Source organism: Bombina bombina, chromosome 4 (genome assembly GCF_027579735.1).
Source record: "Bombina bombina isolate aBomBom1 chromosome 4, aBomBom1.pri, whole genome shotgun sequence".
NCBI classification, from domain to species: domain Eukaryota; kingdom Metazoa; phylum Chordata; class Amphibia; order Anura; family Bombinatoridae; genus Bombina; species Bombina bombina.
Window position 1 is genome coordinate 672,954,633 of NC_069502.1, and position 20,078 is coordinate 672,974,710.

Consider the following 20,078-nt stretch of genomic DNA (forward strand, 5'->3'; position numbering starts at 1 on the left):
GATTTTTTTAACTTAATTCCGATTGGCTGATAGAATCCTATCAGCCAATCGGAATTCGGCGGACGCCATCTTGGATGACGTCATTTAAAGGTACCTCATTCGTCGTTCAGTCGTCGGCCTGGATGGATGCTCCGCGGCGGCGGAGCGAAGAAAGAAGATTGAAGATGCCGCCGGAAGAATGAAGACTTTGCTGCCGCTTGGAGGAAGACGTCGCCGGAGGAAGAATTCTTCTTTGCCGCTTGGAGGAAGACATCGCCCGGATCGGATCAGGAGTTCGGCCCGGTGTGGTGAAGACAAGGTAGGGAGATCTTCAGGGGGGTAGTGTTAGGCTTTTTTAAGGGGGGTTTGGGTGGTTTTAGAATAGGGGTATGTGGGTGGTGGGTTGTAATGGGGGGGGGGGATTGTATTTGTTGTATGCAAAAGAGCTGAATTCTTTGGGGCATGCCCCACAAAAGGCCCTTTTAAGGGCTGGTAAGGTAAAGAGCTTTGAAATTTGTTTAATTTAGAATAGGGCAGGGAATTTTTTTTATTTTGGGGGTTTATTATTTTATTAGGGGGCTTAGAATAGGTGTAATTAGCTTAAAAATCTTGTAATCTTTTTTTTATTTTTTGTAATTTAGTGTTTGTTTTTTTTTGTAATTTAGTTTAGTTAATTTAATTGTATTTTTAGATAGATGTTTGTAGTTTATTAAATTTATTGATAGTGTAGGTGTATTTGTAACTTAGGTCAGGATTTATTTTACAGGTAATTGGGTAATTATTTTAACTAGGTAGATATTAAATAGTTAATAACTATTTAATATCTATTATACCTAGTTAAAATAATTAACAATTTACCTGTAAAATAAATATTAACCCTAACATAGCTACAATGTAATTATTAATTATATTGTAGCTATCTTAGGGTTTATTTTATAGGTAAGTATTTAGATTTAAATAGGAATATTTTAGTTTATAAATGAATTAGATTAATTTAATATAAATTTAGTTAGGGGTGTTAGGGTTAGATAGAGTTAATATAGTTAATATAAATACTATAGTAACTATATTAACTATATTAACCCTAATATAATTAGGGTTAATATAGTTAATATATATAATGTAATAACTATATTAACTATAATATACTTAGGGTTAATATAGATAACATAGCTGGCGGCGGGATAGGTAGATTAAATTAGGGGTTAATCATTTTTATATAGGTGGCGGCGGTGTAAGGGGTCAGATTACGGGATAGATAAGGTAGATGACAGCGGTGTAAGGGGTTCTAATTAGGGGATAGATAAGGTAGATGGCGGCGGTTTTAGGGGCTCACAGTAGGGGGTTAGTTTATGTAGATGGCGGCGGGGTCCGGGAGCGGCGGTTTAGGGGTTAATAACTTTATTAGGGATTTCGGGGGGGGGGGGATCGCGGTTGACAGGTAGATAGACATTGCGCATGCGTTAGGTGTTAGGTTTATTTTAGAAGATCGCGGTTGACAGGGAGATAGACATTGCGCATGCGTTAGGTGTTAGGTTTATTTTAGCAGCCAGTTTAGGGAGTTACGGGGCTCCAATAGTCAGCGTAAGGCTTCTTACGGCTGCTTTTTGTGGCGAGGTTAAAATGGAGTAAGTTTTCTCCATTTTCGCCACGTAAGTCCTTACGCTGCATATTGGACACCAAACTGCGCTGGTTTGGTATACCTGCCTATGGCCCAAAAAACTACGGGCGACGGCAGAAATATACGCGCGTAACTTCTAGGTTACGCCGTATATGTGATACCAAATCAGCGTAAATATTGGCGTCGCCGGCTTTTGCGGGCGACGCTTTATATCGGATCGACCCCCAGATTTATTTACTTTCATGAAGCTTTCTCTTGATTGTAGACTTTGCCAATGATATGCCTACCTCCTGGAAAGATGCTGTGAAGGGCTTTTACTTCACCATGGAAAGAATTTTCTGATCATCCACCACAGTTGTCTTCTGTTGTCGTCCATAACTTTTGGTGTTGTTTAGATCACTAGTACCTTCCTTCTTTTTACAAACTTGTTGATCTGGCCGCTGTTAATGTTTCTGCTATCTTTCTGCTAAGTTTTTTGTTTGTTTGTTTTTTCAGCCTCTTTACTTGCATTGACAGCTCTTTAGACCTCCCCTTGTGAGTTCACAGCAGCAGCTTTCAAATTCCATATTTGGTATCAGCTCCATAGCTTATAATTGCTTGTTTGCAAATGAAATAATGAGAGAACAGCCCACATCTGACCATGAAACAGTTTCTCAGTGAATTGTCTATTTACATTTGGTCCCTTGGCAAGGAGAGGACTACATATAAAAAGTGCTGTAATAACTAAACCTTTCACCCAATTTGGATGTAAGTACCCTCAAATTCAAGCTGTATGCAGTTTAAGCCAAAAAGCATAATATAACTTCAACTACAATATTTTTATCTTAGAGCTTAAATACCTATAACTTTGTCAATGTCCTAATACTAGTGAACCTAACTGTGTTTTACTAAAGAAAGTAATAAGCTCCCTCCTTATTGTCTGATATGACCGTCTTTCTTTAACAAAGATCAAGCTATGGAGGGGGTTATACCTCACCTGGTACCAGTCTATATGCAACAAGATAATGGCAATCCATAGAACCTGAGCATAAATCCTGAACTTACATACAAGCTAGCCACTGACAGTAAGATAAAGGTCTGCTCCACTTGCGTTGCTCAGATGATCTACAAATACTGCACCTATAGTATTGCCTACAAATGGATCTTTTGATGCTGCTCCTCTCTTCAGGATAATGAGATGTGCCTCTAGTTAACTAACCATTCACTCTCTATAACAGTGGATTTCACAGGGACTCTCTTGAATCTTCCACTGCTGAAAAGTTAGCTTCTTTCCCTTTACTTGGGATCAGATCCCATGCAGAACCTCAAAATACTATAGAGCTACCAACAAGACCTCTGCATTGTATTGTGCCTGGTGAAAACAAACCATGCTCCATGTTATTTCAGCTGTCTTTGAAAACTGAGATCTCTGAGGTGACTATGAAGAACAATGTTCAGGCTTCAAATTCCCTCATCTGCCTGATATGGTTTGTTTACTTCAGTGTCAGGAAACATCATAAACCAGAGCGTTCCAAACTTTTCATGTTGGTGACACACTTTTTAGACCTACATTATTTTGTGACACAGTAATTCAGTTGTACTAGCAAGCAGGAGGTTAAACTAACTTGTTTGAGATACGGACACATGCATAAATTATATAATAATGAAATGTATTTACAAGTAACAGTATGTAAGTATGTGCAAGAATTAAAAAAAAGTTTAAAAACACCAATAGCTACTTGCTATTTTAATGGGATGTATGAGGTTGATGGGATGAACACTGTTTCTGAATATTTAGTGGAATATTAGATAAAGATACTCGCATTTTATCATCAAGCATTTTTAAGCTTCCACTTTATATACATATATCAAGAGCAGGAGCAGCAATTAACTACTGGGAGCTAGCTGCTGAAAAAAAACACTTTGACTTCTGACTTCAGCTCAGCGTTTAAGCTGCTGCCCTCAGAGCTCTGTGAGTTCGACTGACTACTGCCCATGCTGCAAATACACTGCTGTCCCACTCACTGACTACACATGCAGTCACAAACTGATTGAGGAGACTACACGTGCTGTCAGGAGCCAATGTGCCGCCAATGGGAATAGTTTCAGTTCCCACTGAGCTGCGCCAATAGGTTAAGATGATCTGTGACCCACTAGGTGTCAACCACGTGATATGCGAAGCAGGCAGGTAGAAAGTCGGAAACCAAAAAAAAAATTTGTGCTGAAGCAGGGACACACCTACACACTGCCGCCAACACACTAATGTGTCACGACACACAGTTTGGAAAGCACTGTCAGAAACTCTTAAAAGTTTGTACTGTAGGTCAGAAACTGGTGACATCAGTCTTGGTTTCAGTCAGGATTAGCTGTGAATACTTGTGAAAAGTTTGCTGAACATTTTAATTTGCAATTATTAATAATATATACAGCAGCCTTTTATTACCATTGCATTTGTCAGAGTACCCTTAAACGTTTAATATATATTACAAATATTGTTGCATGGCCAAACGATTGGATTCTCTGTTTCTCAGATAAGCACAAATAACTTTCTAACTTTATATTTTTTTATATAAAATGTAGACAGCCCAGGAATACAATGGTTTATATTTAAATAGCTTCTTGTTTCTCGTAACACAATTCCGAATGTACCAATCTGACAGATTTATGTCACACAACTATTAAAATAAGTTGACACAGCAAGTTTTAGTAAATGTGAATTTTATATTATGTTGATTAAAACTGGTGATTAATTATCCTTCACAATGTATTGTATGCTCCTAATTTTTTTGAGCCAATACAAAACCAAAACATTTGATTCATGAATCTATCATCAAACATTGCATTGCATAATGAATCAAATGTTAAATATTGCAGAATTAACTAACGGCTAGATTTAGAGTTCTGTGGCCAAAGGGGTCCGTTAGCTATGCGTTTATTTTTCCCCCAGCACCTTTTAAATACCGCTGGTATTTAGAGTTCACAGAAGGGCTGCGTTAGGCTCCAAAAAGGGAGTGTAGAGCATAATTTACTGCCACTGCAACTCTCAATACCAGCGGTGCTTACGGACGCGGCCAGCTTCAAAAACGTGCTCGTGCACGATTCCCCCATAGGAAACAATGGGGCAGTTTGAGCTGAAAAAAACCTAACACTTGCAAAAAAGCAGCGTTCAGCTCCTAACGCAGCCCCATTGTTTCCTATGGGTGAAACACTTCCTATGTCTGCACCTAACACCCTAACATGTACCCCGAGTCTAAACACCCCTAACCTTACACTTATTAACCCCTAATCTGCCGCCCCCGCTATCGCTGACCCCTGCATATTATTTTTAACCCCTAATCTGCCGCTCCGTACACCGCCGCAACCTACATTATCCCTATGAACCCCTAATCTGCTGCCCCTAACACCGCCGACCCCTACATAATATTTATTACCCCCTAATCTGCCCCCCCCAACGTCGCCGCTACCTACCTACAATTATGAACCCCTAATCTGCCGACCGGACCTCACCGCTACTCTAATAAATGTATTAACCCCTAAAGCTAAGTCTAACCCTAACACCCCCCTAAGTTAAATATAATTTTTATCTAACGAAATAAAATAAATCTTATTAAATAAATTATTCCTATTTAAAGCTAAATACTTACCTGTAAAATAAACCCTAATATAGCTACAATATAAATAATAATTATATTGTAGCTATTTTAGGATTAATATTTATTTTACAGGCAACTTTGTATTTATTTTAACCAGGTACAATAGCTATTAAATAGTTAATAACTATTTAATAGCTACCTAGTTAAAATAATTACAAAATTAACTGTAAAATAAATCCTAACCTAAGTTACAATTAAACCTAACACTACACTATCAATAAATTAATTAAATAAACTACCTACAATTACCTACAATTATATCAACTAAACTAAATTGCAAAAAACAAACAAACACTAAATTACAAAAAAACAAACACTAAATTACAAAAAATAAAAAAAGATTACAAGAATTTTAAACTAATTAAACCTACTCTAAGCCCCCTAAAAAAATAACAAAGCCCCCCAAAATAAAAAAAATGCCCTACCCTATTCTAAAATTTTTTTTTTAAAGCTCTTTTACCTTACCAGCCCTTAAAAGGGCCTTTTGCGGGGCATGCCCCAAAGAATTCTGCTCTTTTGCCTGTAAAAAAAAACATACCCCCCCAACATTACAAGCCACCACCCACATACCCCTAATCTAACCCAACCCCCCCTTAAATAAACCTAACACTACCCCCCTGAAGATCTTCCTACCTTGAGTCGTCTTCACTCAGCCGAGCCGAATTCTTCATCCAAGCGGGGGCTGAAGAGGTCCATCATCCGGCTGAAGTCTTCTATCAAGCGGCATCTTCAATCTTCTTTCTTCCAGCTCCATCTTCATCCCGCCGACGTGGAACATCCTTCCTCCATGACGAACTCCCGGCGAATGAAGGTTCCTTTAAGGGACGTCATCCAAGATGGCGTCCCTCGAATTCCGATTGGCTGATAGGATTCTATCAGCCAATCGGAATTAAGGTAGGAAAATTCTGATTGGCTGATTGAATCAGCCAATCAGATTCAAGTTTAATCCGATTGGCTGATTGGATCAGCCAATCAGATTGAGCTTGCATTCTATTGGCTGATCGGAACAGCCAATAGAATGCAAGCTCAATCTGATTGGCTGATTGGATCAGCCAATCGGATTGAACTTGAATCTGATTGGCTGATTGAATCAGCCAATCAGATTATTCCTACCTTAATTCCGATTGGCTGATAGAATCCTATAAGCCAATCGGAATTCGAGGGACGCCATCTTGGATGATGTCCCTTAAAGGAACCTTCATTCGTCTGGAGTTCGTCGTGGTGGAAGGATGTTCCGCGTCGGCGGGATGAAGATGGAGCCAGAAGAAAGAAGATTGAAGATGCCGCTTGATAGAAGACTTCAGCCGGATGGAAGACCTCTTCAGCCCCCGCTTGGATGAAGACTTCAGCCGGATGATGGACCCCCTTCAGCCCCCGCTTGGATGAAGACTTCAGCCGGATGATGGACCTCTTCAGCCCCCGCTTGGATGAAGACATCGCCCGGATTGGATGAAGAATTCGGCTCGGCTGAGTGAAGACGACTCAAGGTAGGAAGATCTTCAGGGGGTAGTGTTAGGTTTATTTAAGGGGGGTTTGGGTTAGAGTAGGGGTGTGTGGGTGGTGGGTTTTAATGTTGGGGGGGTTGTATTTTTATTTTACAGGTAAAAGAGCTGTTTTCTTTGGGGCATGCCCCGCAAAAGGCCCTTTTAAGGGCTGGTAAGGTAATAGAGCTGGTATCTTTTAAATGTAGAATAGGGTAGGGAATTTTTTTATTTTGGGGGGCTTTGTTATTTTATTAGGGGGCTTAGAGTAGGTGTAATTAGCTTAAAATTGTTGTAATATTTTTATAATGTTTGTAAATAATTTTTTTATTTTTTGTAACTTAGTTCTTTTTTTATTTTTTGTACTTTAGTTAGTGTATTTATTTGTATTTATTTGTGGGTATTTGTATTTAATTTATTTAATGATAGTGTAGTGTTAGGTTTAATTGTAACTTAGGTTAGGATTTATTTTACTGGTAATTTTGTATTTCTTTTAGCTAGGTGGTTATTAAATAGTTAATAACTATTTAATAGCTATTGTACCTAGTTAAAATAAATACAAAGTTGCCTGTAAAATAAATATTAATCCTAAAATAGCTACAATATAATTATTATTTATATTGTAGCTATATTAGGGTTTATTTTACAGGTAAGTATTTAGCTTTAAATAGGATTCATTTATTTAATAAGATTTATTTTATTTCGTTAGATAAAAATTATATTTAACTTAGGGGGGTGTTAGGGTTAGGGTTAGATTTAGCTTTAGGGGTTAATACATTTATTAGAGTAGCGGTGAGGTCCGGTCGGCAGATTTGGGGTTAAAAAAATTTAATAGAGTGGCGGCGATGTGGGGGGACCTCGGTTTAGGGGTACATAGGTAGTTTATGGGTGTTAGTGTACTTTAGAGCACAGTAGTCAGGAGCTTTATGAACCGGCATTAGCCCATAAAGCTCTTAACTCCTGGCTTTTCTCTGCGGCTCGAGTCTTGTCGTTCGATTTCTAACGCTCACTTAAGCCAAGACTCTAAATACCGGCGGTAGAAAGATCCCATTGAAAAGATAGGATACTCAATTGGCGTAGGGGGATCTGCGGTATGGAAAAGTCGCGACTGGAAAGTGAGCGTTAGACCCTTTCCTGACTGACTCTAAATACCAGCGAGCTGTAAAAACCAGCATTAGGACCCCCTAACGCTGGTTTTGCCGGCTAACGCAGAACTCTAAATATAGGCGTAATTGTATGATTTGTGGTATAATACACATTTGTCAACAATGAATTTCAACCATCCCTGACTTTACTGAGATTACTGAACACTGTTACTGTGACTGATATTGCTACAGATTTAAAGGTATAAATTACAAGGGAATGGTAAAAAAACAATTACCACAGCCATCATTTCTTTTGCATGTGCTATACTTTAAATGTATAGCGCAGGGAGCCCTATTATCCCTCATATTACAAATAGGGAAGTATGTGCTGCCTTCAAACACAGAACATAATAGCGCTGGGAAATTTAGCTGGGGATGGATGTCTGCAACTGCTCATCATTCAGTGCAGCTATGAATGCCCATATAGGACAATCAAATGAAAATTCATTTTGTTTGCATCTAGATGGTATTAGTGCTGATAAAAACTGGACAAAATTTCTGAAAATTTAAATAATTGAGATAGGTCTTTATTGGGCATAGTGTCAAATATTACATTTTTTATATCACTTAAAAAAGTTTTATTTCCTAGTAAATCTAGCCAAGAATAGCATGTTATTAAGTAATATGCTGCCAAAGTATGTATGCTAAACAATATAGATAATATAAATCAATATATGCTCAGTAGCAATTTGGTTGCAGAGGTTTCAGGAAGTAATCTTAGATGTTGGCATGGGCATCCACAGGAATTTTTCCAATTGGGGTTAAAAATATTTTTTTTCTGGCATTTACACTTGCGTACAGAGACAAACAGCTAGGTGCTGGATTAATAGAATCAAAACAGAAGAACGGCTGAATCATAGTATTCCTAGATTAGTTAAAAAAACAGACAAGCATGCAGCAGCAAGTAAGATTTGAATGTTTTTCCCTATATTCAAACACACAAAATTGTAGGTTCAATAGTATAAAACAAATGTAACAAATGTATACTTAATGTTTTTTTCCCTGTATGACAAACTATAATAATACAGTGGCACTGTTTACGCTATTTTGAGAGAGAAAAAGAGTTTGTATGTGTGAATATATAATCATGGGTGTGTGTGTATATATATATATATATATATATATAGATTAATTGGAGATAATAGGGAGAGAAAATTGCATTCAGGCTCCGATATTGCAACTATGGGGTAAATTGCCTGATAAAATATAAACCTGGATAGTGCTAGATAAACCAGGTCCTGGTGCAGACCCCAAATATTTTATAAAGTTCAAATATATTTATATAAGTAAATACATCTTGCACACCGCAGAGCTATATGAGATGCTGTGTTGAAAGTAGGGGATTGCAGCACTCAGTATTAACTTCTCCAATCTTATATGAAGAGACAAGCTGAAACAAAGTATCAAAACAAAGGCTCATACACACATGGTCCAATTAAAGTGTAACGCATTTATTTACACATGTTTAACCTAAACCTTAATATGCCACTGCAGTGGAAAGTTTAGCAAAATCTAAACTCATGGGTACTAAATTCGTGAATGACTATCTCAGACGAATGCTAAAGTAAACATACATACAAAAGAAATGTAAAGCATAACATAAAAATTAAAACAAAATAGAAACAAAATGTCCCAAATGAAACAAAAGTTCCACAAATCTTGTGTTAGTTATAGTGAAATTTCTGATGCAAAAAAGCAACATCTGAGTTCATCTTGAAAAAGTACTGTTATTGGAGAAACAGCTGACAGACTCGAGGTAAAAGCGTCCTCCTATGTCAGCACTTATGAAACATGAGTATTAGAAATTGACATCTGGCTTTTCCCAAATTGCGGCAATAAAGAAATAGAAAAACATATACAACCTCTTCCAAGAATTAGGATAGGTCTCAGGCAGCTCAGACCGGGTTCCGGTTTCTTTAGGCACCGACTTGAGGTATACCATATGAAGTGAGCCAGGACTTGGCATCCGGCTTTTGTCTCACCCAGATCACTCGTTACGTTACTTGACACATTCGTTTGTGCAATTTGGACTTCGAGACTTTATGTAGGGTAGATCCACTTTCAATCACCTCTGCCGACCTTAGCCAGAATCCAAGTGTTATTGTTCAACACAAATCCGGATACTTGTTTTGCTGCCGCTAAAACTTTCAAATGACTGTGTCGACGCGCGTTTCGCCCCACAATGCTTTGCGTCAGGGCCTCGTCAGGACTGTCAGTCACAGGTGAACTCTCCTTTCATTTAAATCTCCTACAGGTATTAGGAAAGCAAATAGGGCGTATATACTCCAGCCAATAGGAAGGTTTACTTGACAACACCATTGTTTAGATTTCCTTACTTTTATATGCTAGACCAAAATACTTTGCTATTATCCTAATTTATACCTAATATAACAGACCAAATAAAAGGCGAAAAACAAATGGGTTAAGACACTATTAAAGGGACCAAGTTATGCAGAGCCTTCTATGAATCTATTTTAATTTCAAACTCCTCTACTGCGATAGATTTTGCCTAAATTATTTACAATATTGAAAATAAGAAATCAAGATGAACACTATTTTCCTTCATAATTGTGCTTGGGCTTTTTATGGAATGATAGAAATGTGAATACAAAAGGAATCATTTCACAAGTTATTTATTATTACCTGATCGGACAACCTAGGTTGTTTTCTCAAATTATTTCTGTTTTTAGCCTAGGAAAGACCTAAATTCAATTCTTTCATTTAAGCCATAAGGGGATACAGTTTTTAAAACATAAGTCCACCTGGCTTCTTTTTTAAGAAGACATATATTGTTGTCCCCTCCTCTGCCATTTGTCAGTCCTTGATCAATGCCAACAAATTTTAAGGATATAGTGCTGCTATTATGTACATCTTTGAAATGTCTTGCAACACTAGTATCTCTTTCAAAGAGTATGTCATCTCTATGCTCCTGTACCCTGTCCTTGAACATCCGTTTTGTTTTACCTACGTAGAACAGGGGACAGGAGCATTGTAAGAGATATACCACTCCTACTGTGTTGCAATTTGAAAAACACCTTATTTCAAAGTTATTATTGGTATTGGCCGAAAAAGTTTTACACTTTAACATGTAGGGACAATACACACAATGTCCACATGGGAAACTGCCTTTAACTCGTTGGTATTTAGTTAGCCAGCTTGTTGTGGGTTCTGACCTTACAAATCTGCTTTTTACCAACTTCTCTTTTAAGTTAGGAGATTTTTTTGCGGTCAAAAGGGGTCTTGGACCCACTTTTTCAGCTATTTTTTCATCAAAAGATAACAAATGCCAGTGTCGAGACAAAATGTCTCTCAAAGCCTGCCATTGGCAATTAAATGTTGTAATGAATCTTGTATTACCATCTGTAGTGATCTTGACTTTATTTGAATAAAGGAGATCGTTTCTATTTAGTTTCCTCACTTTGTTAAGGGTGAATTTTATTAATTTATTCGAATATCCTCTTTCAATGAATTTTTCACACATTATTTGAGCATGATGCTCAAATTTTGTTTTTGAAGAACAATTTCTCTTCAATCTCAGCAGTTGTCCAAAGGGAATGCCTCTTTTGAGTGATTCCGGGTGGCTACTGGAAGCTTCTAATAAGCTATTTGTTGCTGTGGTCTTTCGATGATTTTCAGTAGTTATTTTATTACCTTCTTTTTTGATACAGATATCCAGGAAAGGTAATTCTTTCATACTGTATACATGTGTCAACAGGATGTTCCGGTCATTTCTATTTAATGAGTCAATAAATTCCACCAGACTGGTCAGGGGGCCATCCCAAAACATAAGGATGTCGTCCACATATCTGAGCCATAGGGATACATGGGAACCGAACACCTCCCCAAATTTTTCAAAGATGTCCAGCTCCCATGCCCCCAAATGTAAGCATGCGTATGTGGGTGCACATACGGCTCCCATTGCTGTCCCCCTGACCTGTCTGTAAATTGAGCCATCAAATTCAAATACATTGTTTTCTAATACAAATCTTAGCAACTTAATAACAAATTCAGTATGATTATTACTCTCTGAGCCTCTAGATCTCAAAAAGTGTTCACTTGCACCAATCCCCACCTCATGAGGTATTGAGGAATAGAGACTTTCTACGTCAAGTGACACAAGAATAGTGTCAGTTGAAACAGATATGTCATCAATTTTCCGAAGGAGATCTGGGGTGTCCTTGACATAAGAGGGCAGTGATAGAAGGAACGGTCTTAAAAAGAAATCTACATATTGTCCGATGTGTTCACTGATGCCTCCTATTCCCGATACTATTGGTCTCCCTGGTGGGTGAGACTTATTTTTATGAATTTTCGGGATAGTGTAAAAGGTAGGCATCACTGGACACACCGGATTCAAAAACTTAAACTCCTCCAGGGAAATGAGACCATCCATTTTTGCTCCCTGTAAAATATGATACAATCTCAATTTCATATTTGTCAAGGGATTTTTTGGTAGTTTTTCATACTGAGTTCTGTCCAACAGTTGTCTTTTTGATTCATTAAGATAGAAAGTTTCATCCATCAAAACTAGATTACCACCCTTGTCCGCTGGCTTAAACACTATCCCTTTTGCTTGAGTTAGTTCTTTTAACGCCATTCTTTGGCTTGAAGTTAAATTGTCAGACTGAATCCTATCCTCAGCTAGCTGTTCAATTTCCTTTTCAACTGCTTTGACAAACATGGAAACAGCAGGTACCTGTGCTATAGAGGGCATATAGGTGGATTTTGTCCTTAAATTGGATCTAAATATTCCTGTATTTTCAGGAATAGTTATGGATTCGTTGTCATCCAAGAGGGATGTGAGGGCAAGGACTGCCTCTTCGTCTTTCTTATTTTCAGACGATTGGTACATTATGTGGTGTAACACTAGTTTTCTTGCAAAGAGATGTAAATCTTTAATGAAATCAAACTTGTTTAGTTTGTTAGTCGGACTAAAGGATAAACCTTTTCTTAGAACTTCAATGTGTGTTAGTTTTAATTTAAATGAGGAAAGATTAATAATCTGTAACTCATCTTTAGATGAAGTAGGGATTAGTAGCCCTGATAGGGTCTCCTTCGTGGCCTCCCTCTGTTCCCTTGCCTCTGCCTCATATTTCCCCCTCTCCCTCTCTGTTCTCGCTGGGGGTACCTCCTTTCTACAGTTGTTATATTCTTTATTTTTTCTGCTCCTCTTCCTCCCCCCTCTTCTCTTCCTAGATTGCCCTGGCCTGTAGTTAGTGATCCAGGGCCTCCCTCGTTTTTTGAAGATCTATCTTCATTCTCTATATCTGACACATCTGTCCCTGAATCATAGGAACCTCTATCAAATTTATATACATATACTTTTTTGTTTTGATAGTCTTCCTGATCCCGATGCAATTTTCTGCACTTCCTAACTTTGATTTCTGCTTGCAATCTAGAAATATGAATTTTAATTTCTTCATTAAGCTTTTCAAAGTTCGGATCATGGTCAAATTTATTTACGACTTGTAAAGCTGACTCAACATCTTCCTTTATTTTATCCAGTCTTTTATCATTCCTTTTAATTAACATCTCTATCATTCCAAGCGCACATGAAGATAGTTTCTCATTCCATTCATCTAAAAATTCTAGGCCTCCTTCTTCCTCCCTAGCATTGAAACCCGGATCTAGGAAAAGTCTTAACCCTCTAGGGACTATTTTTTTCTCCACATAGTTTGCTATGCTTGAATTTTCTGCTCTTACTTTTACCTGTTTTACAATGCAATTTTTATATTTTTTAAAAGCATTGAACACATTCGTTTCTAGATCACTACTTTCTAAGTTAGTGTTTGTAAGAGATTCTTTCAGCTCAGCTTCCCAGACCTCGTCTGAGAGGGTAAAAGCCATCATTCAACGTTTATCAACAAAGTTTACAGCTTGACAAGGAAAAGTTAGTGAGTATTTATTTAAACAACAAACTTACTAAATATTTTCTCTATCCCAAAGAACGGAATATTGAGAATCCTCTCCTTTATTCCTTAAATTTAATGAATAGATTAATTGGAGATAATAGGGAGAGAAAATTGCATTCAGGCTCCCATATTGCAACTATGGGGTAAATTGCCTGATAAAATATAAACCTGGATAGTGCTAGATAAACCAGGTCCTGGTGCAGACCCCAAATATTTTATAAAGTTCAAATATATTTATATAAGTAAATACATCTTGCACACCGCAGAGCTATATGAGATGCTGTGTTGAAAGTAGGGGATTGCAGCACTCAGTATTAACTTCTCCAATCTTATATGAAGAGACAAGCTGAAACAAAGTATCAAAACAAAGGCTCATACACACATGGTCCAATTAAAGTGTAACGCATTTATTTACACATGTTTAACCTAAACCTTAATATGCCACTGCAGTGGAACGTTTAGCAAAATCTAAACTCATGGGTACTAAATTCGTGAATGACTATCTCAGACGAATGCTAAAGTAAACATACATACAAAAGAAATGTAAAGCATAACATAAAAATTAAAACAAAATAGAAACAAAATGTCCCAAATGAAACAAAAGTTCCACAAATCTTGTGTTAGTTATAGTGAAATTTCTGATGCAAAAAAGCAACATCTGAGTTCATCTTGAAAAAGTACTGTTATTGGAGAAACAGCTGACAGACTCGAGGTAAAAGCGTCCTCCTATGTCAGCACTTATGAAACATGAGTATTAGAAATTGACATCTGGCTTTTCCCAAATTGCGGCAATAAAGAAATAGAAAAACATATACAACCTCTTCCAAGAATTAGGATAGGTCTCAGGCAGCTCAGACCGGGTTCCGGTTTCTTTAGGCACCGACTTGAGGTATACCATATGAAGTGAGCCAGGACTTGGCATCCGGCTTTTGTCTCACCCAGATCACTCGTTACGTTACTTGACACATTCGTTTGTGCAATTTGGACTTCGAGACTTTATGTAGGGTAGATCCACTTTCAATCACCTCTGCCGACCTTAGCCAGAATCCAAGTGTTATTGTTCAACACAAATCCGGATACTTGTTTTGCTGCCGCTAAAACTTTCAAATGACTGTGTCGACGCGCGTTTCGCCCCACAATGCTTTGCGTCAGGGCCTCGTCAGGACTGTCAGTCACAGGTGAACTCTCCTTTCATTTAAATCTCCTACAGGTATTAGGAAAGCAAATAGGGCGTATATACTCCAGCCAATAGGAAGGTTTACTTGACAACACCATTGTTTAGATTTCCTTACTTTTATATGCTAGACCAAAATACTTTGCTATTATCCTAATTTATACCTAATATAACAGACCAAATAAAAGGCGAAAACAAATGGGTTAAGACACTATTAAAGGGACCAAGTTATGCAGAGCCTTCTATGAATCTATTTTAATTTCAAACTCCTCTACTGCGATAGATTTTGCCTAAATTATTTACAATATTGAAAATAAGAAATCAAGATGAACACTATTTTCCTTCATAATTGTGCTTGGGCTTTTTATGGAATGATAGAAATGTGAATACAAAAGGAATCATTTCACAAGTTATTTATTATTACCTGATCGGACAACCTAGGTTGTTTTCTCAAATTATTTCTGTTTTTAGCCTAGGAAAGACCTAAATTCAATTCTTTCATTTAAGCCATAAGGGGATACAGTTTTTAAAACATAAGTCCACCTGGCTTCTTTTTTAAGAAGACATATATTGTTGTCCCCTCCTCTGCCATTTGTCAGTCCTTGATCAATGCCAACAAATTTTAAGGATATAGTGCTGCTATTATGTACATCTTTGAAATGTCTTGCAACACTAGTATCTCTTTCAAAGAGTATGTCATCTCTATGCTCCTGTACCCTGTCCTTGAACATCCGTTTTGTTTTACCTACGTAGAACAGGGGACAGGAGCATTGTAAGAGATATACCACTCCTACTGTGTTGCAATTTGAAAAACACCTTATTTCAAAGTTATTATTGGTATTGGCCGAAAAAGTTTTACACTTTAACATGTAGGGACAATACACACAATGTCCACATGGGAAACTGCCTTTAACTCGTTGGTATTTAGTTAGCCAGCTTGTTGTGGGTTCTGACCTTACAAATCTGCTTTTTACCAACTTCTCTTTTAAGTTAGGAGATTTTTTTGCGGTCAAAAGGGGTCTTGGACCCACTTTTTCAGCTATTTTTTCATCAAAAGATAACAAATGCCAGTGTCGAGACAAAATGTCTCTCAAAGCCTGCCATTGGCAATTAAATGTTGTAATGAATCTTGTATTACCATCTGTAGTGATCTTGACTTTATTTGAATAAAGGAGATAGTTTCTATTTAGTTTCCTCACTTTGTTAAGGGTGAATTTTATTAATTTATTCGAATATCCTCTTTCAATGAATTTTTCACACATTATTTGAGCATGATGCTCAAATTTTGTTTTTGAAGAACAATTTCTCTTCAATCTCAGCAGTTGTCCAAAGGGAATGCCTCTTTTGAGTGATTCCGGGTGGCTACTGGAAGCTTCTAATAAGCTATTTGTTGCTGTGGTCTTTCGATGATTTTCAGTAGTTATTTTATTACCTTCTTTTTTGATACAGATATCCAGGAAAGGTAATTCTTTCATACTGTATACATGTGTCAACAGGATGTTCCGGTCATTTCTATTTAATGAGTCAATAAATTCCACCAGACTGGTCAGGGGGCCATCCCAAAACATAAGGATGTCGTCCACATATCTGAGCCATAGGGATACATGGGAACCGAACACCTCCCCAAATTTTTCAAAGATGTCCAGCTCCCATGCCCCCAAATGTAAGCATGCGTATGTGGGTGCACATACGGCTCCCATTGCTGTCCCCCTGACCTGTCTGTAAATTGAGCCATCAAATTCAAATACATTGTTTTCTAATACAAATCTTAGCAACTTAATAACAAATTCAGTATGATTATTACTCTCTGAGCCTCTAGATCTCAAAAAGTGTTCACTTGCACCAATCCCCACCTCATGAGGTATTGAGGAATAGAGACTTTCTACGTCAAGTGACACAAGAATAGTGTCAGTTGAAACAGATATGTCATCAATTTTCCGAAGGAGATCTGGGGTGTCCTTGACATAAGAGGGCAGTGATAGAAGGAACGGTCTTAAAAAGAAATCTACATATTGTCCGATGTGTTCACTGATGCCTCCTATTCCCGATACTATTGGTCTCCCTGGTGGGTGAGACTTATTTTTATGAATTTTCGGGATAGTGTAAAAGGTAGGCATCACTGGACACACCGGATTCAAAAACTTAAACTCCTCCAGGGAAATGAGACCATCCATTTTTGCTCCCTGTAAAATATGATACAATCTCAATTTCATATTTGTCAAGGGATTTTTTGGTAGTTTTTCATACTGAGTTCTGTCCAACAGTTGTCTTTTTGATTCATTAAGATAGAAAGTTTCATCCATCAAAACTAGATTACCACCCTTGTCCGCTGGCTTAAACACTATCCCTTTTGCTTGAGTTAGTTCTTTTAACGCCATTCTTTGGCTTGAAGTTAAATTGTCAGACTGAATCCTATCCTCAGCTAGCTGTTCAATTTCCTTTTCAACTGCTTTGACAAACATGGAAACAGCAGGTACCTGTGCTATAGAGGGCATATAGGTGGATTTTGTCCTTAAATTGGATCTAAATATTCCTGTATTTTCAGGAATAGTTATGGATTCGTTGTCATCCAAGAGGGATGTGAGGGCAAGGACTGCCTCTTCGTCTTTCTTATTTTCAGACGATTGGTACATTATGTGGTGTAACACTAGTTTTCTTGCAAAGAGATGTAAATCTTTAATGAAATCAAACTTGTTTAGTTTGTTAGTCGGACTAAAGGATAAACCTTTTCTTAGAACTTCAATGTGTGTTAGTTTTAATTTAAATGAGGAAAGATTAATAATCTGTAACTCATCTTTAGATGAAGTAGGGATTAGTAGCCCTGATAGGGTCTCCTTCGTGGCCTCCCTCTGTTCCCTTGCCTCTGCCTCATATTTCCCCCTCTCCCTCTCTGTTCTCGCTGGGGGTACCTCCTTTCTACAGTTGTTATATTCTTTATTTTTTCTGCTCCTCTTCCTCCCCCCTCTTCTCTTCCTAGATTGCCCTGGCCTGTAGTTAGTGATCCAGGGCCTCCCTCGTTTTTTGAAGATCTATCTTCATTCTCTATATCTGACACATCTGTCCCTGAATCATAGGAACCTCTATCAAATTTATATACATATACTTTTTTGTTTTGATAGTCTTCCTGATCCCGATGCAATTTTCTGCACTTCCTAACTTTGATTTCTGCTTGCAATCTAGAAATATGAATTTTAATTTCTTCATTAAGCTTTTCAAAGTTCGGATCATGGTCAAATTTATTTACGACTTGTAAAGCTGACTCAACATCTTCCTTTATTTTATCCAGTCTTTTATCATTCCTTTTAATTAACATCTCTATCATTCCAAGCGCACATGAAGATAGTTTCTCATTCCATTCATCTAAAAATTCTAGGCCTCCTTCTTCCTCCCTAGCATTGAAACCCGGATCTAGGAAAAGTCTTAACCCTCTAGGGACTATTTTTTTCTCCACATAGTTTGCTATGCTTGAATTTTCTGCTCTTACTTTTACCTGTTTTACAATGCAATTTTTATATTTTTTAAAAGCATTGAACACATTCGTTTCTAGATCACTACTTTCTAAGTTAGTGTTTGTAAGAGATTCTTTCAGCTCAGCTTCCCAGACCTCGTCTGAGAGGGTAAAAGCCATCATTCAACGTTTATCAACAAAGTTTACAGCTTGACAAGGAAAAGTTAGTGAGTATTTATTTAAACAACAAACTTACTAAATATTTTCTCTATCCCAAAGAACGGAATATTGAGAATCCTCTCCTTTATTCCTTAAATTTAATGAATAGATTAATTGGAGATAATAGGGAGAGAAAATTGCATTCAGGCTCCCATATTGCAACTATGGGGTAAATTGCCTGATAAAATATAAACCTGGATAGTGCTAGATAAACCAGGTCCTGGTGCAGACCCCAAATATTTTATAAAGTTCAAATATATTTATATAAGTAAATACATCTTGCACACCGCAGAGCTATATGAGATGCTGTGTTGAAAGTAGGGGATTGCAGCACTCAGTATTAACTTCTCCAATCTTATATGAAGAGACAAGCTGAAACAAAGTATCAAAACAAAGGCTCATACACACATGGTCCAATTAAAGTGTAACGCATTTATTTACACATGTTTAACCTAAACCTTAATATGCCACTGCAGTGGAACGTTTAGCAAAATCTAAACTCATGGGTACTAAATTCGTGAATGACTATCTCAGACGAATGCTAAAGTAAACATACATACAAAAGAAATGTAAAGCATAACATAAAAATTAAAACAAAATAGAAACAAAATGTCCCAAATGAAACAAAAGTTCCACAAATCTTGTGTTAGTTATAGTGAAATTTCTGATGCAAAAAAGCAACATCTGAGTTCATCTTGAAAAAGTACTGTTATTGGAGAAACAGCTGACAGACTCGAGGTAAAAGCGTCCTCCTATGTCAGCACTTATGAAACATGAGTATTAGAAATTGACATCTGGCTTTTCCCAAATTGCGGCAATAAAGAAATAGAAAAACATATACAACCTCTTCCAAGAATTAGGATAGGTCTCAGGCAGCTCAGACCGGGTTCCGGTTTCTTTAGGCACCGACTTGAGGTATACCATATGAAGTGAGCCAGGACTTGGCATCCGGCTTTTGTCTCACCCAGATCACTCGTTACGTTACTTGACACATTCGTTTGTGCAATTTGGACTTCGAGACTTTATGTAGGGTAGATCCACTTTCAATCACCTCTGCCGACCTTAGCCAGAATCCAAGTGTTATTGTTCAACACAAATCCGGATACTTGTTTTGCTGCCGCTAAAACTTTCAAATGACTGTGTCGACGCGCGTTTCGCCCCACAATGCTTTGCGTCAGGGCCTCGTCAGGACTGTCAGTCACAGGTGAACTCTCCTTTCATTTAAATCTCCTACAGGTATTAGGAAAGCAAATAGGGCGTATATACTCCAGCCAATAGGAAGGTTTACTTGACAACACCATTGTTTAGATTTCCTTACTTTTATATGCTAGACCAAAATACTTTGCTATTATCCTAATTTATACCTAATATAACAGACCAAATTCGTCTGAGATAGTCATTCACGAATTTAGTACCCATGAGTTTAGATTTTGCTAAACGTTCCACTGCAGTGGCATATTAAGGTTT